This window comes from Ischnura elegans, chromosome 9, assembly GCF_921293095.1.
Source record: "Ischnura elegans chromosome 9, ioIscEleg1.1, whole genome shotgun sequence".
Lineage (NCBI taxonomy): Eukaryota > Metazoa > Arthropoda > Insecta > Odonata > Coenagrionidae > Ischnura > Ischnura elegans.
In genome coordinates this window covers 66,977,504-67,001,175 of record NC_060254.1, presented here as the reverse complement: position 1 = coordinate 67,001,175, position 23,672 = coordinate 66,977,504, and the positions used below count along the sequence as shown (strand labels likewise).

The following is a 23,672-nucleotide window of genomic DNA, read 5'->3' as shown; positions in this document are numbered from 1 at the left end:
TGTTTGACAAAAGGACGAGTCAATAAACGGATTCTCATAAATGTGTTCTGCTTCTGTATCCGTTTGTTGAGCTCGATAAGTTTCTTAAATTGAATTATCTGGGATAGAGACATTTGCTGAGGAGATATTATTTATTTTGTTTTTTTATTTATATCACACACCATCGAAAACAGCACTGTTCGGCCTTCACATCGGGTTTTAATAGCATTTAACAATCAAGCGTTCACAAGTATCCACGCCCTGGATAACAGTAACTTACCCAGGCGGGAATTGAACCCGTGACATTTGGCTTGGCAGGCATGGACTTAACCACGCCGGCACCGAGGACCGCAAGACATAAAGACAGACATTAGAAATTCCAAATTACAAAAGCATAAAAAATACAATTTTTGCGCATCATTAGGCCATTGCAAGTAATCATTACTCCCAAAGCTAAGACCATTAAGGAACAAGGAATTAAAGCTACAAATATATTTCTCAAAATCACAGTCAATTTAACACTGTGACAATGGATAGGGCCGAAGCAAAATACTTCATCGGTACTTAATTGGTAGTTAATTTTTGAGGCTGCTTCAGTCTTTTCCACCCTTTCTGGATATGCTTCCAGCAATTCAAGCCATATTAAGTCGAGAATTTACGATTACACTCCAACAATAGTCAAATACAGATAATGCATCTCCGTCCAAACAAGGGATAAGTGTGATTTCATTATTATGCAACTTCTACTGTCATTATATTTTCACAGCATACGCTAAACAGGATATTATATTAATTTTTTAACATAAAGATTAGCATTGGATCGAGAAAATCCAGTTGATTGAAGGATCTCGGGTCCCAGTTGAAGCCTTCGAACACCCCTTTGCGAGATGACCATGAGAGAAGAACTGACCATCTCCACTTACATGTCGAGTTCATAAGCCCATAGCTTGGTGCAGGGATAACTTTGGCTTTAGGGAACCTGTGGAGAGGCCTCTACCTATCCACCTATCAAAACCAAAGTTTTGGTTAAATCACCGAGCGAGTTATTTTTTTTCAATTATTTGCAAAGAGCCAAAGATGAGGCACGCACTCTCGCTAACGAAATTATCGATGATCCTGTAAGCGTCGAAAGCCTCCTCCAAGACCTTACTGATAAGGTCCATTACGAAGGGATACATTTCATTATTCTAATACGAAGGGAGCCAAAGATGCGGCCCCACACATTCACGGAAATTTTGAGGTTCGACCATTACAAGACATTTTTGAATACGGTAATGTCCCGGAGATAAAGGGTGTGGTATTTGGAGAAGGCGATCTACTGGTCAGGCCATTTGCGCTATAGAGAAGGGTGCCAAAAAACCTGGCGACGGCATTTGCTAGCTCTTGACGAAAGTTGCTAAGAGGACTTCGATTTAAATACCCATCCTACGGAGAGGGTACTGTGCATGGAAGTGCCTTCCACAAAACACTCAAGCATGGATTGAGTATTCAATGAAAAATTTCCGTCACCGCCGAGATTTGAACCCGGACCCACTGAGTGGGAAAATGGGAAAGAAAACCTTAACGGAAATAATTCACAGGTTTTTATATATAATTTAGTGGCACGCAAAATCAATATTATAGCACAGAAAAATAAAAAATCTTAAATGTTATATGAATGCTTAAAATCATTCGATGACTAGATCTTGCTCTCACGAAAATTTCGAGAGACTTCCACGTCAAGGCCTTATTGAATAAGGCCCACGACGATATTTATAATTTGTTAATACTAGGGATGGACGGATCCATGAGTTTTTTTTCGGATCCGGATTCGGATCGGATCCTTGATTTTCGGAGCCAGATATTTCGGATCGGATATTTTCGGATCCAAATGCATTTTCTAATTCCCGACGCTGAAATTCCCCCGACGATTGTTCAATCTCTTGGGAAGATTCACGCTATGTGCCAGTCGTATTTTACCTTTTTTTATTTTCCACGGCTGAAATCCTGCTATGTAACATCTGCGATTGCTTTCAAACAAAACGGTTCATGCGTAGGACAAGAATCGCATGCGACGGTGTATTTGAAGATAGAATCGTAACTCTATCCACCCTTATGTGGCGTTGCATTCACTGAAGCTGTTATTAAAAATTTCGGATTCAGATCCAATGTCTTAGGTGACTTTGGATCCGGTGTATCCGATGAAGGGCAATATCCGCGGATATTTGGGTCCGAGGTATCCGATCCGACCATCCCTAATCAATACATATTGCTGGATATGTATATTAATAGGATACGCATAATTTCTTACGCACATTTCAGGAGAAGTATATGCATAGGATACGTACAATCTCTTAATAGATACTGCAGGAGTAGGACGGGGACAGTTGAGATGAATAATGGAGAGAAGGACAGAGATTTCGGGTCGTGCTTCGAAGCGGGGAGTGGTTTGTGTAATTCGTGGAAGTGATTCGAAAGGGTTGGGGGAGCGGGTGGAGCCCTCTTCACTCGAGAATTGTTAGCTCGAATCGCGAGGAAGACGAGGGATGAAGTGACGACATCGAGAAGGGGAGACGAGTGGGCAAATAAGCGCGAGCGGGGACAAATTTGAAGAGAGGAATAAAAGTGGGTCGAGGGATTCTCCGGAGAGTGACGGAATCCGACACAAAGAAGCCCCAGCTCCTTTTATTAAGGACCTCAGGAGTAAAGGAGTGAGGAATAGATAAGATAATGGCCAACGGAAGATATACGCGGAGAAATCAAGGCGGTAGGATGGAAATCGTCGAAGGCAAAGACAACTCAAAACTCATCTTAATGCACCATGAGCTCCGATGCCGAGCTAATACTTGATTGTTTCCTATAATGAATGCGGAGTCGATAACGAACTTAAATTGACAGAAACAAGTATCACATTTTTAAGACCGTTAAAAACAAATAACATCTTGCTAGGGTTGAGGGATTCTCTGGAGATTGACAGGATCCGACACAAATAGGTATATTAAGAACCCCGGGAATAAGGAATATATAAGAGAATGGCCGACGGGAGGAGTTACCCAGAGAAATCAGGGTGGTTGGGTGGAAATTGTAGACTGCACCATCAAACCAAAATTCATCTTAAGGCACAGTGGGTGGCAATGTTGAGCTAATACTTGGTTTAGTGAAACACAAAAAACTTTATAATTACACATAAATTCAATACTATGTGACCTAGGTTTCCACGTGGAAAGTCATCATCTGGTGCATTCGCAATGTAGAGCTAACGCGTGGTTTCAGATACACAAATTATGTATGTTCCACAAATTTTTATTAGTCTAACCTAGATGTCTACTCTGAACGCAATGTAATTCTCAAAGGCGTTCAGGACAAAAGGACAAAGGACATAGAGAAAAGGTATAGGACATAGTTTAGTTTAGAAACTTTGGCAAGACTTAAAAAAAATTGTGGAATATACAATGTAAGTATATAGGTGATTATGTTTCATGTTATACAGTTCCATCAAATATCGCCATCCACCCTAAAGTTCGTAAGACTTGGTTAATTCTTATGAAAAAAGCTGACCCCATAACGAACTTAAATTGACAAAAACGAATATCGTAATTCAACTTTCATTAAAAATAAATAATATCTTGCAATAAAGTTGATGGGATCAGTTCCTTTCTCTGGGTCACCTTTCCCTGGGAGAACATTTTGGGGGCGTCAGAAGACTTCGCCCTGTATTTAACCCTTTGGTGAGAAGCCAAGTTCCACACTCCCCAGACAACTACGGCCTCACTTCATTACCTCAGAACAGAAAAATTCTTTTCACTATCACCAAGAATAAGCAACCATTATTGCTACATAAAGTCTTACTCTAAGGTTTTTCTCATACTTAAAATCTGTTCAACATGGTTCCTAGTCAAACTCTACACTAAGGTAACAATATTATCATTAACCAGTTTTTAATTTACGAAGCAGTAAATTGTTCAAGCATAGAACAGTCAGCGCTATCACAAGCAACACTTTGCAAGAGTGTACTTAAACTTGTTTGATCGACCTTGGTTACGGTAAATCATCGCTATTGTCGAGGACATACTTGATGGTTACAATTTTGGTCAATTTAAAGTTTTTGCTGAATCAAATGTTTATATAACAAACTTATTATTGAAAATTTTAAAGTTATTTTGTGATAGTTTCTTGGAACTGAGGATGAACTTAGAAGAAAATCAAGTAGATACACCGATATTATCTTAAGCAATAAAAATTTTGGGATGGATAATTTGATACCCCCCCACTACGGAACTTCTATCATCTTCCAAATATTTTACGGCTTCCTAGAATTAAATTTCAGCTATCGTTTACTTTGCGAGTCATAAAAAGCTTCATCTTCCTCCAATCTCACTCCACACAGTTCGTGGAATTTTGGAAAACCATATAAATCAAGTGGATGGATTCGATCCTTTACAATGGCAGAAGTTCCCTTATCACTTTATTCAGTTTTTTATGCCTTAATACGATCATCCCTCTCAATAAAAGGCATGGGACTCATATCTTAGTCGCAGATACGTAGATAATTGTGGCGTAGGTGTTGCTCTCTGATTTGGCTGTGCGGTTTCACTTTTTGCTTCCAGGCCTCATCCAAAGAAAAGCGTTTCTAACAGTAGTTTTTTTCATTGGGTGTCAAGATGAGGGTTTCTTGTGCCTCTAGTGAAGCCCTTTTGATTATCATGAGAGTCCTACAAAGGAACTTGCTCACAAATGACGCGGACCTTATGTTGTAAATGATGCGGAAATCACCATATTGATTCTGGACAATGTGATTTCTTTTTACGCGGATTGAGGAAAATCGGTTTATCTCAGCTCCAGGGTGATCAAAAGATATCTAAAAAGATAGAAACTGGCCTGATTTCCTCATGCATGTTTATTTGCAATGATCCAGATGTGATTTGGCGCTTATGATTTCTTATACTTTATATTTCGAATAGTTGGCTCACCAGCTAGAACTTAAGCAGATAGTAACCTAGCTGAACATAAAAATTAGACATCCTCTATTCACTGAGCTATCATTATATAGATGATGACATGCTCTTCCATCCAATGTGCGGCCAAATGCATCATTCCAACACAAACAATCATGTGTTTAAAATCGTGATGGGTGCGTTAACTACTGGGAAGCTAAAATGCGTGGTTATCACTTTTAAAATATCTACTATTCAATAAATGGAAGCTGTTTCCCGTTGAAGAAACAGCCGCAGCTCACTTGGCAATTAGTATTTCTGTAGGAATAAATCGGTTTTGTACGCAAAATAAAATAACACATTCGAATCCCACTGGTGAATTTCTTTTTTTTCAATTACTTATGACTTCATCTGTCATTCTTTCAAATTTTGGTCCGAAGGGGATAGTAACTTGAGACTTATTTGGATGCTCTCCGCATTGTTCCTTGCTGAAAGTCTTCTCAATTTTTTACCGCATTACATCATACTAAACAAAAGTTTCGACACGTTTCCCGTGTTTTTTTCGACGCTTATCTTGAAAAGAATCTTGAAGTAAAAATCTTTGCAAGTACTGTTGAAAATTCCTCCTACAACGATATTATCCAGTAAAAATTCGAAAACTTCACCAAACACATTCTCTATTATACATGAAACAGATCTACGGAAGCGATGCGCATCCCAAAAAACCTATTTTAAAAACCGAATATACAACACTTCATTTTACGTGTATTCAAATATCTTCACTCGACCATGATCCACGCATTAGCGTGCTAGCATTTTCCCAATTTTCCTTGATACACGGATAGTTGCGAACATTACCGATGATCGAGCGATTATTTTCCTATCCATTATTCCTTCATAAATGAAAGAAAAAATACAACGTCAAGCATCCACTATCCTTCCACATGACTACTCCCAATATCCGAGAAAAGCTCTCCAAATTAACATCCCTTTCCCCATTTTTTTTTATCTCCACACCAAGTCTTAAAGTATTCCTCTCCCATTTTTTTCGCGGAGTAAGAAGATGATAAAAGAAACTTTTATGCACGCGTCCCTGTTCACGCGAGCCAACATTTGTGTTTCTTGTATTGGAGAGAGAGAGAGAGATAGAGATGAGAAGCATTCATTCATCAAACCATTAGGTATCGTTTGCACATTCCCTTCCAGTCTCGTGAGTCCCAAAGGCTTAATGCGGACGTCAATATATATGGATGGCACTGGATCTTTGGAGAGGGATTGTGGGTGGGTCGAGGGGATAGGAGAAGAAAGGCCGGAGGAGACGGGTGACGTCTTACGGTAGGAAGAAGATCTCTTCCCCAAGAATCTCTTTTCATTTTTTTCCACGGCATCAGCACTACCTTTCCTCACCCGCCTGGCCAATGGATCGAGAAGATGAGCACCAACACCACCCCCACCCCCTAGCCCACTGCCTCAACGTGTTATCCCCCCCACCCAACCCACCTCCACCTCACACCATTGCCTCGGAGCGCCCAGGCGCTATTCTTTTCTTCGTCGGTCCTGACTCGATGGGGCCTCCGCAAGAGAGCCGGGGAAGGAAAACGCACCGGCCGTCACGTCCCGGCAAATTGAAAAAGAGAGGAGAAAAACTATTCTTGGAACCACACTCCAGAGTGGATGGAGGGAGGACCAACGTCTGTGCACCTTAAGGTGAGCGGCCAATGAAAATAATTCAGAGCCGAGAATATGGCAGGGTTGAAGTGCTGGAGTCATAGATGGGTGCATATGCCGATAGGTGCACAGGTCCAGTAATGATTGCCTATGAGCGAAAATGGCAAGCGCATGATAATTTTTATCTCATGTACCCCTCTCCAACGCCAACATTTCTAATCTGTCATATTCTAGGCTCAGATTATTTTTCATCGACCGCAACTCTTAAGCTGAACAGGGAATGAACCTCACATTCTTTCTTTGGCTAGATCGAGTTACCCCAATATGATGATTTTCACCCCTTCTATAACATCAACTCTAGTTCTTCAGGCTTGTCATATTCTCGGATCAGAATTCTTTCCATTGACCACACATCTTCAGCTGAACAGAGGATGAACCTCACATGCTTTATCATGTATGATGTTAGGCACGATGTGGTGGAAGTTCGTAATATTGTTGAAATGACACATTGCAATATGAAATATTGCAATGTGTCATCTCACATGCTTTCTTTGACTAGATCGAGTTATCCCAATATGATGATTTTCATCCCCTCTCTGACATCAACTCAAGTTCTTCAACCTCGTCATATCCTCGGCCCAGAATTCCTTTCATGTACCACATATCTTCAGCTGAACAGGCGATGACCATCGCATATTTCCGTTGACTAGATCGCGTTACCCCAAAAAGTGGCACAAAAATACGCACATAAAACATAAGATGTATTTTTAAATAGATAATGTTATAATACTGGTGGCGGGCCTCGTTTCTACTCAGAAATTAGTTAAAAGTTGATCAACAATGAAACAATTATTTGCGTGCGAATATATATGTCTAAACCTTTCGTCACAAGGCCGTCACGTCCCGACAAATTGAAAAAGAGAGGAGAAAAAAATGTATCTTGGGACCGCACCTCAGAGGGAGGACCGACTTTGCGCACCTTAAGGTGAGCGGCCAATGAAAATAATTCAGAGCCGAGAATATGGCAGGGTTAAAGTGCTGGAGACATAGATGGGGGCATATACCAATAGGTGCACAGGTACACCAATGGATACGATTGAGCGAAAATTGGTAATGTGTGTTGATTTGGTTGAGAAGACAGAAGTTAAAATTATGCTTGCCTAGAGAGTTGGAGAAAAGAGAAAAAGTCTTCTAAAAACCTTAAGAAGGTGGGATAATTTAGCCGGTCACAATGATGGCCTGATGAAATCCATCGTAGAGGGACAGGTGTAAGAGAAGAAAGGCAAGGGAAGACCTCGAATGAGTTACATGGACATGTTATTAAGAATGTGAAAGAGAAGAAATACGTCGCTATGAAAGGCTAACGGATGGAATATAGGGATGGAGAGCTATGTTAAACCATTCTTCAGATTGTTGACTATTGACGATGATGACGATTTAATCCCACGTACCTCTCTTTGACTGTAGTTTTTCAACCCTATCGTACTCTTGGCTCAGAATTTTTTTCATCGGTCGTATACCTTATGGACTCCTTAAACACCTTGTGAACAGGCAAAGACCTCCCATATTTACTTTGACTGGATCGATATATGTCAAGAAGTAGTACAAAAATTGACTCATAAATATAAGAATTAAAAAAAATCATAATACTATAAACTTTATAAAGGCACCATTTCTACTCAGCAACATGCAAAAGGTCAATAGAACAATGACAGAAATATGTATATGCGAATTTTCGCAAGCAATCTTTTCGTTATAAAAATGAAATCTGACTGTTACTACCTACATGAAATCAGAGGCTTGTGCAACCTTTGAAGCGGCTAGATCGAGAATATTTACTTGGAGTAGATAGATTTAAGAAAATGGTGACCATGATGACTTTGTACCATGCTGATGACTTAGAGAATATATACTGTATATATTAGGTATTTATTTGGTAGAAGTCAAGAAAAAACACACTCGTGATAACGACCTTGCATCAAGGAAATAGAGAGAGGCAAAAGTTATTCTGGAAACCTTATTTGAGACTGCAAAGAGAGAAGACCAGTTTTTGTATTCATCGCGTTGATCATAGGAGGGCCAGTTAAAATAGTTCGGAGAAAAGAATATAACGGAGTTGTGGAGTACGATACGATTGAAAGATATGCCAAAATATGGAAAGTTAAAATAACGCATAATGGCACTGATTACTGTGCAAAATTCTTGCTGTAAGCTGCAACTCATAATTACGGAACTAAAAATCTTGCGTAGGTGTTTAAAAATGTGCGGCCAATAAAAATAATTCTGGTCTGAGAATATGGCAAGACTACAGACCTGAATGTTAAGTTTCATTACCTCCTCCTAGTTCACCTCCCTTTCCAGTAACAGTTTCCTCTCCTCAAAAATTAATGCTATAACTTCCGCGTTTCTTTTCCTCTGCGTTCTTCTCATTTTCTCCAATGCCATTCATACCAACACTATAGTGACTTCAAAACCATCGTATATCAATTCGTGAAAGGTAAACACCAGTTGTGACTGAGGGTAACGTGTGGGACAAGACCAAACTATTCTTCATACGAGTGTAGACCAAAGTATAATAATTAAAGACATAAACATATTCTTCAGAGGTGCTAATATACAGCTGCTACTTTAACTATTATCACTAAAATAAATACATTTAAAGGTAATTTCTTATATCCTCACTGAAACTGGCGGTCCAGCTGCTCACCAAATATTTATCGATTCAGCATGTATCAAATACTAAAGTCTTACAACTGAATGACGTTAACTTTTCAGCGATTGCTGCTACCCTGTTAAAATAGAAGTTTCTAGAAACCGAGTCATGGAGTCATTTCTGAATGCGGCAGGGTATGGCAAGTGCGGGGACAATTTACTTAGGTACGGAACGCCGTGCGATATTTCATTGAAGCCTCACTGTCTCTAAAGCTGAATTCAAACGTTGAAGGTTACTGCTGAATTAGTCGACTTTTTAACTCCAATCGTATGAGTAGACAGCAACTGTGAGGTTCAGCCAAGGGAGCACGAATCCATTGAGGTCTCGATTCCATTTATTTGTGAACTGGAAGCAATTCCTTTTTTGAACAGAGTAGGATTCGATGACTATGGATATATTTCCGGCGGAAGTTGGTGATTCAACTACAGATGCAAAGAGTGTAATTACAGCTTTTTTTATCGATTTATTACTTACTAGCAATCACGGGTAGGTAGGCCAAAAATTGATTAACTTTTCTCCCAAAAAAGAGGAGGTGAAGATATTTCTCCTTCGCGAACAAAATCTTCATTTGTTTTTTTACCTATGCCATCACATAGTACATCGGCACGCTATGGGCACTTCCATGAGGCTAATAGTAGCGATATGTCGCTCTAAGGCCCCTGCTATAGCAGTCCATCTCGACGTAAGCCTGGTTAAAATGCAATGAACAAATCACTGGTAGGAATCTCTTCAAAGTAAATATTCTTTTAAATGACCGACCTATTGTTTTGGTAGAATCACCCACAAACGCAAACAGAGTGAGAAAATTCTAACGATAGAAGCACCTTAGCCAGCGTTTAACCTATAATTTCTTTGGCCCAGTAAACATCTTGTTTTCGTATGGCGACCATACAGCATAAAATCTCCTTTCTCTGCTTGTCTTTCATACTTAGACCCTTTTTTAGTATTTTCCCTGTAAATAAACCTTACTGAACCATTGAAATTTCATGCTGCAAACATAATTTTTCATAGCTAACTAGTAAAAAAAAAATATAGCAAGTACATTCAAGCAAAAACTGGCATATGTTGGTTTGCTGAAAAAGAGATACATTTTTCCAACGAAATTTTTCCACCATTTTTCGAAAGAGAGAGTGAGATAGGGTTAAGGGCTTTCCGAGGGCAGTGTCGTGGGATGTATATTGTGGAAGGCCTCCCCTTCTCGGAATGGCCCTTGTACATTTATTGATGACGGGGCAAAGGTCGGTCGGGAGAGCTCGGTGGTCCGTCCGCCCGTTTCGGGAGGGCAATGCAGGTGAACAAGCATTGGCAGAGGTCAAGGGCCGATCCGTCCGGCAAGGGTCTGCGGGGAAGGACGGAAAAGTGATGGGAGAGCATGAGATAAGAGCGAAAGTCCTCGGTTTCGGATGGAACTGAGTTGGTGCGTGTGGAAGGTTTATTGGGAGGTGATTCCATGAAAGATGGTTGGTACAGCATGCATGTGAGTGGTTGCGGTTTAAAAATTGCTTACAAAACATGAGTGAAAATGGAGCGATAGGAGAAGTATTTTAGATAGTTCATCTACAGGTACCTCTGCAAAAAGCTCCGCAAGCCACCTTAATAGGCGAGTGGCGGAGGTGTTTGGTCACCATCCGTTCGCAAATGAAAAGGAAGTGCTCTTTTTTCGGATGTACCTGTGTTGGTACGGGAGGAAGGTGTAGTATTTTTAGGTATGAAATTAGAAGAACTAAGCGTGATAGAGTAGAATTTTCCCACATTGAAAGAAAAACTTGCAATAATTGGGGAAAATTGCTTCTTTTGATACTGAGATTGTGGTGAGATATTGTGCTGTGTGAGATATTGTGGTTCAGTGAAATGTGGTCGGTAGAGTATGCATGTGAGCGGTTGCGATTTAAATGCGACATGAGTAAAAACGGAATGGTTGGATACATTTGAGATACTTCCTCTGCATCTACACTCTGAACAGTTAGCCCGCTCAATAGGTGTGTGGCGGGGGTATTATGGCAAATGCTCTGGTTTCGGATAGAACTGCGTTGGTGCTAAGAGGAAATACTTTGGATTCGGAGGTAACTGTGTTGGTATAGATGGAAGGAGTTTTATGAGTGGACATTTTATCATAATTGTAGAAGTATTTTTTTAAATTGAAGTATAGTTTAATAAACATACTACAAAATGCCCTACTTTGGCTATTTACAAAGCAAAGTATGAAACAAGCTATCCTTTGATCGCAATGTCAAATAACATTCATATCTACGATGCTTTCAATTTCTTTTCCTTGTGATGTTTTTGTATGAGCTTAACCTATTTGTAAACGGTAAAAAAAACACGAGTTAAGTTAGGAAAAAATACAAATTTACTTTCTAAAGCTCAATATTTTATCGTTTCCACGTATAGATTAAAGGTTAATCTGTAGAAGCAAAATTGTTATTTTCCTAACATAAAATAGAATTCTACTAGGTTAAGGCCTGAAACAATAAGGTAGTTTCCTTCATCATAGAAAACGAAATGCATTGATTGCGATTCCTTACCCACCGTTAGTGTATTCATAATATGCAAATTATTTTGTTTTTGAAATACCAGTTTAAACGAATGGCAATGGTCAATTTTAACCTCATTTGAAAAAGGCCAGATTGGCGCCCATACGATTCCACTCCACGTGACGTCACAGGGACCTAGTTTCAACACGAGAGGATAGGAGTTTTACATAGTCTGAGATTACCAATGCATGCATGAGTCACAGAGCTCAGGGAAATATCTCTTAATAATCACTTATTAAAATTGTCTAAGGTCGGAAAGTTTCCTTCGTTTGATAAGGTAGTAATAATCCATATTTAACCCAAGCGCTACCTGCTAGCGGGGTACTCAGCTACCTGCTAGCAGCCTGCGTCGTATCAGCGCTCAAAGCCTCGACCCAAGGTCACCTCACTTGCGGCAGCGGAAACCAGAACGACGTCACACGGAGTTTTCCCGGCGTTCATACTTAGCCGTCGCGTTTTCGCGCGCTTGAAAATATTCACTTTTCATTTAATCGCAAAAAATAGATATCGTAATTTAAAAATCTAAAAGTGTGAAATGCGTACTCCAGGAGTAAGTAATAAACTTTCGATTTAGGCAATAAAAAATAACAGGAAACCACCCTATTTAGTGCAACAAAACAGGTTATTCTTCATGGTTGGCTTCAAGTATTTATCAAGGCTCCATTCTGTATGAATTCATTGAATTAATAATAAAATAGATAAATACCATTATTACTTCCGATTCCTGCTACTTCGCACATCCAACCGCTTCTTCTACTTTTTACGCCGCGACACCTGCACTCCACCACCACGGACCCTTCCCATCAGCTCTGGAGTCTGTTACACCCCCGCGACGCGAGACGCCTCTTCTCGGAGCATGAACGTATCCATCATCTCACCGCAGCAACTTCTCCCCAATATTCTCTTCGGCAAGGGGAGCAATCGATCGGTGACCCCCCGCACTGGTAGCGCTCAGAATTGAAGGCGCGGCGAAGAATGGAGGGCCAAGGACACGCGGAGGTCAAGGGCTTAAATACAATAAGTGGCACTGGCAACAGCTTTCGGGCTTTCCTCCATGTACTCTAGCCTAAAGGTGATGATAGTTTCTTCAGCTACCCTGTTAGGCCAGAAGGGTCGATATGATGTATTTTTAGGAAGACTTTTTTGGGTACAATGAGAGATATGGTCTTTTCCCTCAAGCTTCTCAAATACGTGTAACGAATATTTCTCGAATTCTCAGCCAGGTTAATGCTTTTATATAAGCCGACGTTTCAGTGTGAAATTGGACTTCCATAAAGTAACACAGCCTTGAGGATGGGAGACAAGTCCTCTCTCGAAACGTCGGCTTATATAAAAGCATTAACCTGGCTGAGAACACGAGAAATATTCGTCAGAAGTATTCAACAGGAAAAATTAAAATCGTTTATTCCTCAAATTCGTGATTGATGAATGAAATTAAAATTACATTAACTACCAAAGAGTCGTCACAATTTTAATAGACTACTAGTTAAGATAACTGAATGTAATTGAGGAGCTTTAAAATTGAATTTTTGATGAAAGTGATGATGGGTTCGAATCGAAACTTCAGACCTGAAGACGCCTGCTGGATGGCTAGATAAACAGCCGTCCCCTATAGGCAAGGCTACGCGTAAGAGCGCCAGAAAGCTTTTACGAATGTGGAGAAACACCCCGGACCTCAACTACAATCAGTGGCAGCGAGCAGAGCGAGACGTAGATTACTGAGATAACGAAGTATGGAGCACCTGAAATAAAAGAAAAAACTTCGATAGTGGAATTTTATTTAAATAAAAATCATCTCATAAAATAACATCACAGTAAGACCGTGAATAATTATATGAAATGTTTTTTCTGGAGTACGAAAATTCATTACTGAATTGGTATTGCACCTATCTATCCCGGTGACCTCAACCATAGACCGCAGACAAAACTTTCCAATGCAAGTGGAAAGGCAATTGGCAAAGACAGAACGAACCACGTGCTGAGTGGCAGTTAAGTTCTGGCCTTCAACACATTAATCGTCCAAGCACCAAGCAAGCGAACTCGGGTCTCTTCTCTGACGTCTCGCCCAGCCTAAAAAGTCAGTAGCTAAGATCTGTCACCGAGGACGTGAGCCATTGCTTCTTGATTTTTATAAAATTAAAATTTGACATAATATTATCCAAGATATAGGCCTATTACTGTATATGATGTGTTTACTCAGCTACGATATAGAAATTCATTTCAATAATTCGGTGTATGGTAGGAAAAAAGCCTATCGACTATTATCTTGCATTGTAAAGCAGGGTACGACCAAGTACCGTCCTCTGTTACACCCACCACTGATCTGGTGACGCCATCAGAGTTCTGTACTCCTGTCGGCAGAATCATAGTCACCGCAAGGGATTCTAGGAAAGACGAAACATGGGGCTTCGTGGAATATGAGATGTAACGTTTATATCGACGGCAATATAAAGGATAAGTTAAGTGTCTCTCCTTCTAACGGAGGAATGCAAGCATAGACGACCATTCCTTGAAATCAGTATTTCATTAATTGAAGCGTTGACAAGGGAATGGTATTATGTCAGAAAAAAATCGAAATTTCGTTTCTTTATGGAGAAGACAGTACATGAACATGGTAATGGCATGGACAAGGTAGAAATTAAATTGTTAAAATATATCAGTTGCTACGATTGACGAATTTTGTACACTAATATAAACTTCACAACGCTGGTAAACCTCTTTCTTTCGTCGCCTGTTAAATTCACATTTAGTGATTTACTATCTTTCCCATGTCGAGGATTCAATTATATAGATGAAAAATATTGCAGAAGAATCATTCGGGGAAGGATTAAAAATAATTATTTCACGCAAATAAACTAAGGCATACCGCAAGGTAAATAAATCTTAAGGACGTTTTAAACGGGGCACTTAATTGCACAATGTGACCTGTGTACGACTGCGCAGTAAAAATTGCATCGCGTAAAGTGGTGAACTCATGCGAAAATGCATGGACATGAGACGGCATATATGCTTCTGTTCTAATTTCGTTGGTGCATTCCCGCAATTTCACGCCTTAATGAGAAATTAATGTAATTCCAACTTGCGAATAACGTGCCGGGTGTAAAGTAGCCTTTGGTATTAAATTAATGGACGGTCGAATTAAGTAAGGCGGCTTTCCTCAGTAAGCTTGTTACGACAACTAACAAAGCTCGCATCATTGACGTAACCACGAAAATAATCATATCTCATTCCTCTATACATCGATTCCTTTCCATTTTATGAGTGATGTCATTTTTATATTGAAAAATTTCTCCCTCACAGCAATTTTCATGTCCTTACGGATAACATGGTAAAAATGAACTCCTTTTACTTTCATTTCTAAATGCGTCCATCACCTATTTTTACTAACCCACTTTCCAATTTATACTTGAATTAAACAGCATTGGAACTCATTTGAAGATGCTATAGCCCTACTGTAGCGTTTTCAGGTCGTCAACCGACGCGGCAGAAGTCGAAAATGAAGAATTTTATCGCACACTGCGGAAATCTCTTTTGTCACAAATCATCGAAAGTTAACATTTCGTCTGTTCTCGGTATGATGACTCATTCCTCATTTACCTCAGTACTAAGTGATGACTGCAAATTTCCGAATCCTCCAGTCGCGTCTGTCGTTTATAGTTGACTACAGTTTCGAAGCCATCTTGCTTTCGTCTGCAGGTCGAAGGTGAGAAGTGTTAATTTTTCGCCTTCTCACCCTCGCACCTTCGATCTGAAGACGAAATCAGGATGGCTTTCGAAACTGTAGTCAACTATAAACGACAGACGCGGCAGACCCGGAACTTGGCAGTAATCATGTACAACGCCGCGGAAATCTACGCACGAATTTTACCTCGGTAACGGTCAGCATTAATGGGCCGATTTTACTCCTATTAGAATTAAATTTCCGCAAAAGCTAGTCTTATATGCAGGAGAAGTCGGTCGTCATACTAGACAACCTTGATGAGCTCTACGCGAGAGCATTTTAGTCTTGAAGTAGAATTCTGTTGAGGAATCAAACGAAAGTGAGAGATTACGTCATTCTCACTAGCAGTTTCATTCGCTATGTATCTCCTCACCTTATTCATTTCGGAAGGCTTTTGCACAGAAACGTGAGAGAAGTCGGATGTTTGCCCAACTCGACCGCCAACAGCGGACAACAAGCGACTAGGGAACGAGACTCGGTCACGCGAGAAGAGGTCGCCAAAGAAACCCCTCCTACCCTCCCCTGTATCGCCCTCTCCACAAAGCCCCGATGTCTACGCTATCACCCCTCACATTTCTCCCGACCCTAAAGGTAAATATTGCACGGATGAGCTGGGACGGAAGGGAACTGGTTAAAATGGCTATGTTTAAGGAATGAGCGCGTGAAATATTAAGCCCACAAAAAGGGAAATTGGGATGCCGGAAATTGGAGCAAGAGTTCAAAGGAAAGATGAAAGGATTTGAAAAGTGGATTTTAGCGGTGGAGAGCCTCTAGAGGAAAGGAGTTTGGTAGTTTCAAGTTTCTAAATGAAACGATATCCTGACTCCAGACACAGCATTCTTAAGATTTGATCAATGGCAAGCGTGTAAATACTTTCGAATATCGAAAAGTTTTAGAAATATAGTGCAGCAAGACAGTTGTGTTTTCCCTTTTAGCCCTTAAAATGAAGACTAAATAAGTATGATGAATGAATATATTGAAGGAACTAACACATAGAAGCAATGTATGTAAATTTCTGACATGGTTATGAAATAAATTACAAATTACGGGTATCTCACATAGACACGGCGTTATACCTTAATAAAAATTAAAACATGTACTCACATATTTGTGCCTCACACACGACACAAAAATGGGCTAAAAATGTACATATCTGGAAAGTTCGGCGTGCAACACAAATTATTTTCAAGGAGGAATGCGAAGCAAGGTTTATTTTAATTAAAAAAGTTTAATTAAACTCGTATATAAAGTCGTTTTGGCTAAAAATCCTGACATGAGTTCATTTACATAGTTTCTGCTATCACAAAAGCAATTACTGTCGTATTACTCTTTCAGTCTCTGAGTAATTACCGAATATATCCAGTAGACGATGTTCAGACAGAATTATGTAAATGAGTATCATGTTGCGCATTAGTAAAAGAGCTGATTTAAGTATTTGTCGTTTTAAAATAATTGCATTGAATTGTCTACATTGGGAGTGTCAATGAGCTGTGCTTTTTTACTGACAGAATCATATTTGGGACAACACTTTTTGAATGCGAAAATCATTTCATTGGTGCAAAAAAGTCGTCATCTTAGGCATATCTTTCATGTCACACTAGATGAACTAGAGTTGAGCAGAGAAACTTAAAATATTCGCAATCACGATTAAAATTACCGTTAAAATTGCCAACAATTCATTTCATTCACAACCTGAGATAGAATAAGGAAATTGATAAGGTCGTGATCAAAAGAATGATCATTGGTACTGTTGATCGGTAATGTACGGCTGAAAGAGGGACACATTTTGGCAGCATGATATTGGTGTGCAACAGCCTCGCTGCAGCGAAGAAATTCATTAAATGCTGTTGCTATGAAATGAAGCACCAAATTTTCCATAACTGCCCCAGTTGCATATGCAGCAAGTTTTCTATGTTAGACTATTCACTGTTTCCTTTATATGTACCACCACTGGTTCAAATTTCTCTTCAAATCGGCCCAAATAAAAGTCTCATCCGACGGATGATCAGAAGCGATATGCAACCGTTATGACGTGACAAAGGCAGCACGAAGAATCGATGCATATCACGTGACCAGCATGCACGTCAAACGCTTTCCACCGACGCTGATGACCGCACAACTGGACGGTTCCGACTCAGCCTTTGATCGGAAGGGATTCTCTCATTCACCATTGGTGTCCTTCGCTGCAACGCTCTGCGGATTTTACTGATACAGCAGATAGCTCATACGAATAGGAGCCGCCCCTGTTTGGCGCGGTGACAGTTGAATGCGTAAATGCCAAGTGATAAGGGTTGGATGACATATGGCGTACAATTCAAAATGAATGAGCGCGAAAACCGTTCCATTCTATGGAGCACGTAATGAAAAGGTAACGACAGGTTTACAGATACCCAAAGATAAGGCCGCTATTATGCACTTATTACAACCCACCGCAAGCGTAAACTGAAAAAAAGACATTTAGCCTTTTCCGAGTGCAAGGAGCCTCACAAAAACTTTTTCGATAAGTAACTACCTACCTTACAAAACTCTTGGTGCGGCTTGACCAAGTGTATGCAGTGAAAGGGTAATCTGATCAGATCAGAGAAAAGTCATCACCATAAAACCACGGGATAAAACGTACCATGCTTCTCGAATCAAACCACAGCGAATTGTCCATCGGAATTTTCAATCTTAGGCAGAAAGTTGTCATGTACTTAGAGACTGAAAATTCTTTGCATCGTACGTGAGGTTCTAAAATTTTTCATTAAAAACATTTGAAGTTAGCTACTACATCCAGTAAACTAACATAAATAGCCAATTGACGAAGTTATGGAACTGAGTACCTACCCTGTGAATCCTAGCTCTTTATTATGGAGTCAACTTTAGATATTAAGGAAGATATTTTTTCCATATCGAAATATTTCAATATTAAAAAACGCTCATTTCAAAACACTGAAAATACTCAACAAAATGATAAAAAAATGTATTTTTAATGCTATTACTACATAACTTACAACTAGATATGCAAGGGAAGTTTATGAATACCTTGGATTTTCATGCAAAGAAAATAACAACTATTGAGTCACATTTAAAAGAGACGAAAAATATGAACAAATGCATTAACTATTTACAAAAATATATTGGTTACAATGAATTTTACTGAGATTAGTGTGGTGAAATGACGCGGAAGAAATGGAAGTTGGAAAATTTACTTTTAATGCTGATTCTGATAGAGATTGAAAAATAAAGAGACCCGTATTTTTCCGTATTTCCCTTCGTGACCTATTTCTCGAGCTAACCACGGCAGGAAATCGAAGGCCCTCTTTCTCTTCCCCTTTACGTGAAGATTTTATAACATCACGGCTCATGCCGAGCAGGTTACTGCTTCTCAGCTTCTCCTCGGCTCTGGAAATGGTCATCACGTGGGTCGTTGTTGCCTCCACTCTTATAAGCGATTCCTTCTCTCAATGGAACGTTTTCCCTGAATAACGAAGAGAACCAGAACTCATACAACGGTATAAACTAGCACAAGCGGCAACTCCCACGTATTTTTTATTTTAAAGTTAATTTCGTGAGTTAATTTTTGGGAATTCATTTTAAAATTCTGATGAATACAACCAGAGGTGGATTCCGCATAAACTTTGGTTGGCGGGGGGAACGACTTGAGTTGGAGGAGTATGGAATTCCCCCCGGGAGAGAGGGGCGTTCTTACAGTAGAGAGTGCTATTCTCTACGATAAATACAACTTAAATTTTTCTCATGTTTGGGACTTGCAGCCATGCATTTGCATCCTTTACTCCTTTACAAGGATGCAAAAACTATTAAACTTATAAAAATTGTTTTAATGATAAAATTTGGGTGTGGGTTCATGAGATCTGTGACCCCCCTTATTCCGCCCTTGAATACATTATATACAATCTTACTAGTAACATTGTGACGAAGAAACTAAGGAAAAAAATTGAAAGTGTTTAAAAGGGGGAGGAATGTTTTCCTTGTATCATATCTTTACCTTCATATGCATAATTATTTAAATGGATTATTATTTATGGCCTGAGAGAGCGGTCCAATTATGTCCAACGGTCCAAGATGTCGTGAACATACATTGCCCAAAAATAATGAAAATAAACTCCCCGGATTTGGTTAAAAAAGAAAAACAAAATAACAATGTTATAAAATAAGAGTGCACATTAAATTCCACTTTCTCTGTGGCCTGCCTTGCACGACGACCAATTTTCGCCCCGAAGGAGCACCAGGCCAATATTTGTGTAGAGGCCGAACCGAGTCTCAGAGTCATTCTTTCGAAGCGTCCTCCTTGGCTTGAGTGTAAACAAACGAGAGTTTGAGTTAGGCCTTCACTGCTGAAAGTAACTTAGGCTCAGGCAAGGATTAATGTTGAATGATCTCATTTCAAAGAAGATTGTGGGTCTTGTTCCGTATTCCGTCGAAATTTCAACTCTCACCAAAGTCTTCAGGGTGGGTCTAAGTAAAATTAAGAGTCACGCAACATGGGTACGATTGGGGACCAAGAAAACTTTCACTAAAAATTAAGCAAGAAGGCCACTACAAGCTGATGAGGCACGGAAAGAGAGGAAAGTAAATTAGGAAAAACAAAGGCTTGGGGAATTTACTTCCTTTTGCATAGCAAATTAGCTGTAAGTTGTGAAAAAAACGATAATTAATATTAATTAATTAATATTAATTAATTAATATTATAATATCGTTTCTTTAAGCCAATCTTGGTTTATCATAAACGTACATGTTTACAGTCCATTACCCCCACAAACTTCCAATACCTTGTATTCAGTGGATAAGTAGTAAAATTAAAATAGGAAATGGAAGAGTCATATTGACAAAGTTAAAAAAAAACAGTAGTGCTATAAAAATAAAATTATAAAGAAGAGAACATGCCCGCATTTATAGGCTACGATTTTTGGAGAATTAAGTCAAAACTGAGTAGAATAAATATGAGGACAAATATAAGAAATAAAATTAATGAAAAAAATATTATATGTCGGTGGGTAAAATAAAGCTTACAAAAGTTTTTGACTTATACCGTGCCGCAAATGATAAATATTTCTATGGACCAGTTGGTAAAATATGTATCTACAAGTACATAATATCCTGCGTGCCACCTCTAGGGTGATGCGCATGGCGTGATCAATCACCATCATGCAGCATGCAAGAGGACCGCCACATGCACACCACACGGTCCAAAAAAAGTCACGCACACTTACACATTATACTACCATATGCTGTTAGAAATAATAATAAAATTTAGAAACATACATTAAACTTTACATAAGTTAAGAGGGGTAAGACAATGAAATGAGTATGTAACATACTTAATATTAATTTCGTCATTCCACTCTTAGACTCCATTTTATGGAATTTTATATCAATAATCAATTGTTACGTTTCGAAATCTATAGAAATGTTACCATAAACGACATTCCATGCATAATTTATAAAGTAAGACCTTTTTTCTAACCGTGAAGCCAGAATGTATGCGGTCACTAGAGAATCCCTTGAATCAGAAGAATGGTGATCCGAGTTAAAGGATAGTTTAAACAAGTCCCAATCTGAAAATGGAGAAATGCATAATTCGCTTGGGTATACCTACTCTGGAGTAACGAGAGCTAGTGAATGAGAGGTACCACGATAATGATATGAGAGGGAATGGGCGCTCAAGCAATTCAAGATGGTTATTTTTTTGCAAGCAGAACACTTATGAAAGCTTGAGATGAATTTTTTCCTACACTAAAAAGGGAACTTCAGAGGTAATTTTGTTTGACGACATGAACAGCTATTGCACTGTAGATAACGTTGAAGTACGATGCATAGAGATACGCAGATAGAAAGTAGATGGTGATTAACGATTAGATCCATTTGTGCTCCAGGATGATATAGATGGTGGAAGAAAATGATGCACAAAACATATAAATATGTTTGAAAAAATGGCTAAACATAATGATTTCTATAGATGAAAAAGGAACCAAAGAATCATAAAAGTTTAGCTCAAATTAATCGATAGTAAACTTCTAAATCAGACAGTGAGTAAACAGCATTTTTTTAGCCTAATTTACGCAAAAATATATTCTTGCATCATGGTCATTCATGATTTATATTCAAGCTCTCGACGCTAAATATGAAGACTTTCCGAGGAAATCACCAAAGTTATGCCAGCATAGAATGCACGAAATGGAGACGAAATCAAATTTAAATGCGAAATAATTCTTCTCAATTTCTATCCTATAATATTCGAATAATATGACAGATTATAAAAAATTTTTACTCGTTCCCCTCGTTACGTATTTTTATCCAGCTCTCACCACCGAGATTGTTAGAAGCTCTTTGGACCATTAAAAAAACGATTTTAGGTGAATTCATAACATCATATTATCATTTGAAAGCATTATTCTCACTTTAGGTAGCCAGGAAACGGCACAAATAATCTCTAATCAGAATGGATGGAAAATTCCCGAGTTTTGATATGTGTTGAATGTCTAGGAAAGGGATTTAAGCGCTTACGTAGAAGGCTTGGATGGAAAAAAATGCGATTCGGTGAGTGCAGAACACGTTCCACTCTGACGGTAAAGAAAGAATGGAGAAAAAGAACAAAATATCCTCTGTTGACTGGTCACTCACTCACTCAACTCCTTGCTATCCCCCTTTATTTTTATTATTGTCATTACAGCGGCCGACCTTCGCGCACCACCATTGTCAGCGGTGGTTACGCGAAACAGCCCTATCGCTCACCTTCGATTCCCGCGTTATTGCTTCATCCATCCTACCCCACCTCCTAACCCAACTGCGGCCCATTTACGCGAAAGGGTTACAGCCAACAAAGGAACCCTTAGCGGGGAAGGGGATGGGTGAAATAGGGGTATTGGAGAGAGAAGGGTTGAACTCTCCCTCGTCCCCTCCTTCCCAGCCTTTCAGCAAACAATTCGTTCAATCGGAAAGCGGGACCTTTGTTTCCACCGCTATACATCGTCGGAACGTTAAAGATGTAGCCATTTGAAATGCTCCGGCGAACCAACGCAAATTTTTCATTGCAAACTCCCACGTTCTATCCCTTTTCACAATACTTTCAAGTTCCGGCTGGTGCCGATAGAAATATTTCCGCGGAGTTTCAATGAGTGTAACAGACAAATTATTCTACATTTATCTTGTACCTAAATAAAATCACACCAGATCAAAAGAGCGAAGAGAAATTTATAGAGAAATTATTGAATTGATAAATATAAAATATAGTGATAATTTTCCGCTATTACTTAAATGCAAAAGATGCGTTAAAAAGTACGGATAAGTGTCATTAGTTTTAGTTTTAATATGTCGGAATTCCACTTTATCGCGACTGAATCGACTGAATTTATTCTAATTGAATGAAGTTCAACGAATCTATGGCAATCACTGGAAGTCATAGCTAAATATCTATCCTTAAAAATAAATCCAAAAAAACAATAAACAATCCCAAAACAATCGATGTTGCTTTTCGAATTCAATATGATAAAATGCAACTCCATGGAGCTGAAATGAGCACTTGGAATCAAATTACTACGCTAAATGCTTCCCTTTATATCATTCATCCTACCGACTACCTGTCACTTATGCACTTAATTAACACTCTGGTTATTATTATAAGTGACATAAATGTGGAATAATTTCCAGAGTTTAATGATTCCATATTTGGATTACTTATAATAATTCCCAGAGTTTAAAGAAAAAAGGGCATTGAATAATAAGTTCTAAGAAATTGCTGATTTTAAAGTGTTTTACCAAATACTAAAGTTATTGATTCCATCATTATGGGTAAGAGTATCTAAAAAAGCATTCTCAAGCATCTGAGGAATAAAAATTGGTAGCTTTATAAATGAAGCCATAAAGAGAAGAACAAAGAAAAAGGTCGAAATATCGTGTGATGCGGAAGTTCAATGAAGAGTAGGAGAGAGGAGAGATCGTTTTAAAACCTTGGGTAGAAGATGGGTCAATTTTATAATGAGGCACGATGGAATGATGAAAATTATCTTCGGAGGACAGGTGGAAGGAAAGACCAGTAGATATGGGATACGACTGAGATTCATATAGCAGGTGATGAAGAATGTAAACCAGAAGAATTACAAAGGTGTTAGAAAATTAGCCGATGGGATAATTGAGTAAAGACC

At 39.1% G+C, this 23,672-nt stretch overlaps 1 protein-coding gene across 1 annotated transcript in view; it reads left to right on the top strand.

Annotated features, from left to right (window-relative positions):
- Positions 1-23,672, top strand: part of LOC124164947 (putative protein TPRXL) — a 754,627-nt gene that overhangs the window by 546,630 nt on the left and 184,325 nt on the right. The gene's annotated exons all lie outside the window — the stretch shown is intronic.